This window comes from Cynocephalus volans, chromosome 13 (genome assembly GCF_027409185.1).
Source record: "Cynocephalus volans isolate mCynVol1 chromosome 13, mCynVol1.pri, whole genome shotgun sequence".
Lineage (NCBI taxonomy): Eukaryota > Metazoa > Chordata > Mammalia > Dermoptera > Cynocephalidae > Cynocephalus > Cynocephalus volans.
Genome location: NC_084472.1, coordinates 111,219,543 through 111,226,935, shown reverse-complemented (window position 1 = coordinate 111,226,935; position 7,393 = coordinate 111,219,543). Strand labels below are relative to the sequence as shown.

Below are 7,393 nucleotides of genomic sequence, written 5' to 3'. Positions count from 1 at the left end.
TGTCAGCTCCGAAGAAAGCGTCCAGCGCCGTTGGACAACCCCGCCAAATGTCCTCGAACCGTAGGTCTTCACGGGACTAGTCCCCATCCAAACGCTCGGAATTCCACGGCACAACACGGGGTTCCATGGCAACCCTGGCTTCCCTGGCAACGCCGGCTTCGCGGTGGGGAGGGCGCTGCGGGGGGGGGGGGGTGGTGGCTCCCCCCAAGGGCCGGGTTCTGCCTGGAAACGCTGAGGCCTGGCCGGGAACTCAGTTCACTGTGTGGTCTAACTGCGCCTTCTTAAATCTTCTTATACTGAGTTTGCTTAGGATTTTTACACGGAATTCCTTTTTGGTCTTATTAAAGATTTCCTACTCTAAGGTATCTGATACTTCGGAGTTATTGTATTCCTTAGTGGAGTCATACTTTCTATCTTTTTTTTTTTTTTTTTGGTATTTGTAGTATTTCTATGTTGTTGTCTCGTCATCTTGCTTCTTCTACTGCTTTATTACTCTCCTTCCCTGGACTTTACTTGTGACCCTCCTAGGGTCAATGCCCTTGAGCTCTTGGCAGTCCACCTGCACAGCAGCAGTGGTTGCTGTGGCTGCTGCTGTAATAGCAGACTTCCCTTGTGGTGGCAGTGGTTGTGGTCATGACTTTTGTGGTCTGCCTAAGTGGCAGCAGTGGCTCCAGTGGTGGCAGGCTGCTCACATGATGATGGTGCCTGCATTGTAGTATTGGTGCTGGCGACTGTAGAAATAGTGGTTGCGGCAGTTGCCCAATTGGCTGTGCTATCCACAGCAGTGGCCTGAGCAGCTATAGTGTCTGCAGTGCAGTGGGGTTACCTGTTGGTGACTCTAAGGGCATCCTTCATAGATGTGGTATCTGTGTAGTAGACAATGGCTCTGGTGACTGTGGCAGTGGTGGCAGAGTGCCCCTTTTTAATCTTCTTCTGTGGGAGGAATGCTTCATGGGCACCTCTACTCTGCCATCTTCCTGAAAGTCTCCCTCAACCTGGTTTTCTTTTTTGTTGTTGTTGTTTCTTTTTTGTTGTTGTTGTTGTTGTTGTTTGTTTGTTTGTCTGTTTTTGTGACCGGTAGGGGGATCGCAATCCTTGGCTTGGTGTCGTCCGCACCGCGCTCAGCCAGTGAGCCACTGGCCATCACCCATCACTATATAGGATCTGAACCCCCCCACCCCCCGCCTCGGCGCTCCCAGCTCCGCACTCTCTGGACTGAGCCACAGCGGGCCCTCAAGCTGGTTTTCTAAAGGAAGTAACATGTGTTTAAAAAGTGAGCACCGGGGCGTGGTTCCCTTGTGAGAGTGCGGAGCTGGGAGCACGGCGCTCCCGCCGCGGGTTCGGATCCTACATAGGGATGGCCAGTGCGCTGACTGGCTGAGCGCGGTGCGGAGGACACCAAGCCAAGGGTTGTGATCCCCTTACCGGTCACAAAAAACCAAACCAAACCAAACCAAACAAACAAACAAACAAAAAAAAAAAAAAACTGAGCACTCCGGCGGCCCAGTGGCTCATTCGGGAGAGTGCGGCACTAGTAACGCCGGGGGTTCGGATCCTGTATATGAATGGCCCGTGCGCTCGCTGGCTGAGCACCGTGAGGACCATCCCGTGCTGAAGGCTGAGCGCAGTGAGGACCATACCGTGCTGAGGGTTGCGATCCCCTTACCGATCAGAAAAAAACAAACAAAAACAGAAACAGAAACTGAGCACTAGGGCCGGCCCTGTGGCTCATTCAGGAGAGTGCAGCGCTAGTAACACCGAGGCCACGGGATCGGATCCGATATACGAATGGCCCCTCCGCTCACTGGCTGAGCACAGTGAGGACCCTTACCGATCAGAAGAAAACAAACAAAAACAAAAACAGAAACTGAGCACTAGGGCGGCCCTGTGGCTCATCCAGGAGAGTGCGGCGTTACTAGCGCCGAGGCCACGGGTTCGGATCCTGTAGACGAATGGCTCCTGCGCTGGCTGGCTGAGCGCTGTGAGGACCATACCGTGCTGAGGGTTGCGATCCCCTTACCCGTCAGAGGAAGAAAAAAAAAAAAAAAAAAAAAAAAAACACTGAGCACTTATTCACAATAAGGCTCAGAAAAATTATACAGTAAAAAGATTGCAGGCTATGATCCAGAGCAGTGGAGATCCAGAGAAATCACATACCTCATGCATGAGGTCTAGATTTAGGATCATACTTTTTCTAATTCCTGTCCTAAACACTTTAAATTCTTTCATCGACAGGACAACATCTCTTAAAGAGTGAAGTTTGTCTGGCCTTTCTAGAGAGTAAAGAATATAATAAACTGAAATAAATCCTTTCTGATTTAGAGATTACATTTTTGTGAAGTTTTCATTCAGAATGCTATTCTTACATAATTGATAAAAATGTTTAGGAGAAATTTTATATATCAGACACAAGTAAGTGAGAAAAACATATCTATATTTAAGATTTCCTTGGTGCCCTGGTGATATAATACCATGTAGGCAATGTCTGCCTAGAAAATCACCTTGTTCAGAAAATAATTGTCTGGGCCTGAAGCATGAAGTGTTAAGAAAGAGCTCATTGCATGATACTGATGCTCTAGTACATTAACCCTGCCTGCTTCAGGAATAAAAACTAGAAATGCCTGGGGGATGATAAAGACACTTTATCTACAAGCAAGTCAGGACTTTTACTAACATAAAGATTAATTATTTACTGATATGCTATAAAATTAGCAAACTACATTAATTCTAAAACAATAATTTGAACACTTATGGTGTATAAGAAACTGCTAGATTTAAAAAATATTATTTTTTTATTATTTTAAAATCCTGAGATTGCAATCTGATAGAAAATACACTGTGTTTTTTGTTTGTTTGTTTGTTTTGTTTTGTTTTTGTTTTTGACTGGTAAGGGGATGCAACCCTTGGCACAGTGTGGTCTACACCACGCTCAGCCAGTGAGCGCACCAGCCATCCCCATATAGGATCCGAACCTGCGGCTTTGGTGTTCCCAGTGCCGCACTCTCCCGTGTGAGCCACAGGGCAGGCCCAGAAAATATACTGTGTTTTGAAAAATGTTTGCAGGGTATAATATACATATAAAAATTATTATTTTAAAAAGTGTACTATAATTTTTCAGAAATAAAAATGGCATAGCACACAGAACCAGGCCAATAAAAATATTACTAGAATCTGATAAATTGTCTCTGCACCCATCATGAATTGACTTCCCATATGCTAGGTAATTTTGTATGTTTTTGAAGAGTATACAGTAATAAAAGCATACAGTTTTACACTTGTTTTTGTCTTTTTTTTCACTCAACATTGTATTTGTGAGATTTCTCCATTTTATTGATGTGGAGGAGGTTCATTCATTCTCATTGCTGTGTAACGTGGCAATATAAAAATATGACATAATGTTATTTATCCAATCTAAAGCAGAGATCATCAAACTACAGACCATAAATTATTTTTTGGAACTTGGAAACACCAATTTATTAATGTTTTGTTTACGGTTGTTTTGTGACATAAGGGCAAAGCTAAGTGGCTGTGACAAAGAGTTTATAGCCTGCAAAATCCCTAAAGTATATACTACCTGACTCTAAGAAAAAATACTAGCGCTGTATGCAATACATTCATATGAACATAAAGTGATTCATCTTTTCCGTACTCATTGCAATGCTAGGTATAGGTCTACATAGCTGTAGAATCATAATTGATAGAGACAGAATGTGGTACCTTAAAGGGAGTTAAATAAGGTTATCCAAATTGTAATACTGATACAGCTAAACAAGCTCATATTCTAAATTGAGGTGGAGGATTGGTGAGGAAGTTAGCTACATGGTCTGGAGTAACAGTTATATTTAAGACAGTAAAGTTGGATCCTGGACTAAGCAAAATGTAACATGAGGGAATTTGGCCTTCCTGAAGACAGGGAGGCACCTGAGGGGGAAAAAAAACGTTTTGGAAAAAGTCAGGAGAAGCTAACCGAGGACAAATCCACTAACTCTAAATACGTACCAGAGAAGTAAATAATGGTCGTAAAGCCCTTGGGTAACACAAATGCATCAGTTTCTTGATTTTTAACTGGTTTGCATGATTACTAGTGATTACTCGGGTGGTTTGAGTTTGCCACACTGACATGTCCCACAGGAGTACATTTGGTATGATACTACTGGGATAATCACACAAAGAATGACAATGCAATATATATATATACATAGTCATTGAAAATTATCACTAAGAATCACTTCCCCCCCAAATTAAAAATATACTAATTCCACTGATTTTAGCCTGATGACTTTGTTAGCTTTATAGAAAAGAAACAAACAAAACAAACAGGAAACAGGCACACACACACAGAAAACCTGTGTCGCTGTTAACTCCCACATGACTTTTCAGAAGAAAGAAGAAATTACCTGGAGTACTCAAGTGCATGAACTGTTGCATGTCTAACACATCTTAATTTTTTGCCCTCAATTTTGCATTTACTGGTTTAATGGCAGTAAAATTAACCACATAAAAACTCAGAATATACAACTAATGTGCACGACTATTATATGTTATCTTGAAATATTAATCAAGAGTAGGTATTTAATGAACACATAGCAATATGCATTTGTAAGTGTATGGTCTTGATCCACCTATTTTAAAATATCACTGAGAACATGGCTAATAGAGATTTCCCAAGGCTGCCAAGTTGCATAAATTCTGTGGGCAATAATTTTCTTATTTTTTATTTACTACCAGGAATTGTGCATTGCGGTGGCCCTCCACAGAATTTTCTCTTTACACCAATGATAATAATGATCAAGTGTTCAGATTAAATAAATAAAGCACCACTTCTGATCTAGTTACACATTTTATGTGCTTCCTTCTGCCCTCACTTGTCAAGGTTGAAGCACTGCCTTGCTTACATGTGAGACTTAGATGACCTCAGTTTGCTTAGAACTTTAAAATACTTAAATCAGTAACTTTGTACATTTTCAAACTGGATGTTAATATAAATACACTTTAGTGTTCCTTGAGATTAGCCAGATATTTACTTAAGTGGAATTCATTTCATTACACTGTAATCAGGAACTTATTGAGAACAAGTGCCTTGCAGTTGAAAAACAGTATTTATGAGGCTCTAAATGTCAAATATCTACATCTGTACAATGCCATTGTTAACACTAACATAGGATATATGAGAAAATGCATATAATGTATGATAGTTTATACTAATACAACAGAAAATACATTAAGAAAACTCTAGCACTTGGTAAAAACTCCAAAATGCTCTCTCTTTGTCCCTTAAGTTCTTTTCTGAGGATTTCTGTAAAGAAATACCTAAATGTGATGAATTGCTGTTATATACTATTGCTCATTTCAAAGTTGTTTTTGATATGAGAAATTGTTTAAATGTATGTTGTACATATATTTCACATCTTTCCAGTAAAATCATGTTTAATAAAGCAAAGGAGGTATGAATAATTGTATATAAACCATAGGACATATGACATAAATGGATATAATTCAATGGGAAGGAATTTAATGTATTTGTAATACTTTATATATAAATGTGTTTGCAATGAGTTCATTAAAAAATGATAGTATATATAAGAATGCATGGCTATCTCTAGGTAGTATGATTGCAGTTAGATTTTTCTATCATTATAAAGATACTTTTTAATTGTCACAGTATGTTTCCTAGGTATGATAATTTTAATTAAACTGAATTCCCAGATTCACACACCTGTGTACTTTTTCCTCAGCCACCTCTCCTTCAGTGACCTTTGCTATTCTGCAGCAATTGGACCCAGGATGCCAGTAGGCTTCATTGCCAAGGACAAGTCAATTCCTGTTTATGGCTGTGCTCTGCAATTTTTTGATCTTCTGTGCCTTTGCAGATCCTGAGTGTCTGCTGCTGTCAGTTACGGCCTTCGATCGGTACAAGGTGCTTAGCAACCCCTTGCTCTACACAGTCAACACGTCCAACGGGATGTGCTCCCTGCTCAGGGCAGGGACTTACATGGTGGGAATTATGGGTTCTTTGATAAATACAGCATTAACATTTCACTTATGTTTCTGTGGGTCAAATGAGATTAATCATTTCTTCTGTGATGTCCCTCCTCTCCTTTTGCTGTCTTGCTCAGATACACAGGTCAATGAGTTAGCGAAATTCATTATTTCTGGTTTCATTGACGTGATTACTCTTTCAGGGCTTTTGGTGTCTTATTGTTATATCATCCCGGCAGTGATAAGGAACTGCTCTGCTGAAGGGAGGTGTAAAGCTTTCTCCACCTGCACTTCCCACTTCACTGCCCTTGCGATTTTCCAGTCAACAGTGCTCTTCATGTATTTCCGGCCGAGTTCCTGCTACTCTCTAGATCAGGACCAAATGGCCTCATTGTTCTCCACCCTTGTGGGTCCCATGTTGAACCCTCTGATTTACAGCCTATGGAACAAGGATGTGAAGGAGGATCTGGAAAAACTTAAAAGTAAAAGGTACTCCCATTGAAAAATTGTATGAAAATAGTTTTCTCTCAATATTACACTATATACATGAAAATCAAATTTGTTTTGACTAATGCGGTGTGATCCAATACATATATTGTGTTTTAAAAATATCAAAATTTATCATTTCCCATATGTGCCATGCTTCATTTACATCTCAAATTTTATTTGTGGAAAACTTCTGGACTGTTAGTGTGCTAAATTTTAGGTTTTGTCAATCATTTATTTGTACATTAATTTAATTTTTCTGAGTTATTGATTGTTTACTAAGTGGCTGTTACACTTTCATGTGCTTCCCATTTTATGGTGAATCCAGCAGTTGTTATTCTAATGAATCTTATAATCCAATGAAAATGAGAGGTGTTAATTAAATAATCATTCAAATTATGCATAATGATTTATAATTATGCAGTAATGTAAAACAACTATAAGTCCAAAGCACATTGATCAAAAAGAATGAACAGAATTAATAAGTGCTCCCTTGAAATAGGATCAAGGGATCCCAGTTTTAATCAGGGATCTAAAACATAAATAGGTTATAATTGAGATAAACTGTTGAATAGTAAAAGCATTCTAGGCAGATGGACCAGCAGTTAGAGAGGCCCTGAAATCAGTGAGACCATGTCATTTGGAATTTAAAGACTGGAGTATTGAGAGAGAAAGGAACTGGCCTGATGAGGAACTTCCCTTCTTTCTAGCACCCTGTTAGGTCAGCTCACACACCACAGCATGCCTCACAACTTTGTTGAATCTGTAACTCTATTTCCGAAATCGTTACCTTCAACGGGGAGTTATAAACACACTGAGATTAAGGACTATGCCTTTTATCCTTTTACCCAAGCACCAACCAACCAGCATAGCATCTGACTAATAAGTAAATTAAGAAAAAAAAAGTTAACTTTTTTGAGCGTTTATT

General features: G+C 39.9%; 1 pseudogene; it reads left to right on the top strand.

Annotated features, from left to right (window-relative positions):
• Nucleotides 1–533: 533 nt before the first annotated feature.
• Nucleotides 534–6,481, top strand: LOC134361756 (olfactory receptor-like protein OLF2; annotated as a pseudogene).
• Nucleotides 6,482–7,393: the final 912 nt, after the last annotated feature.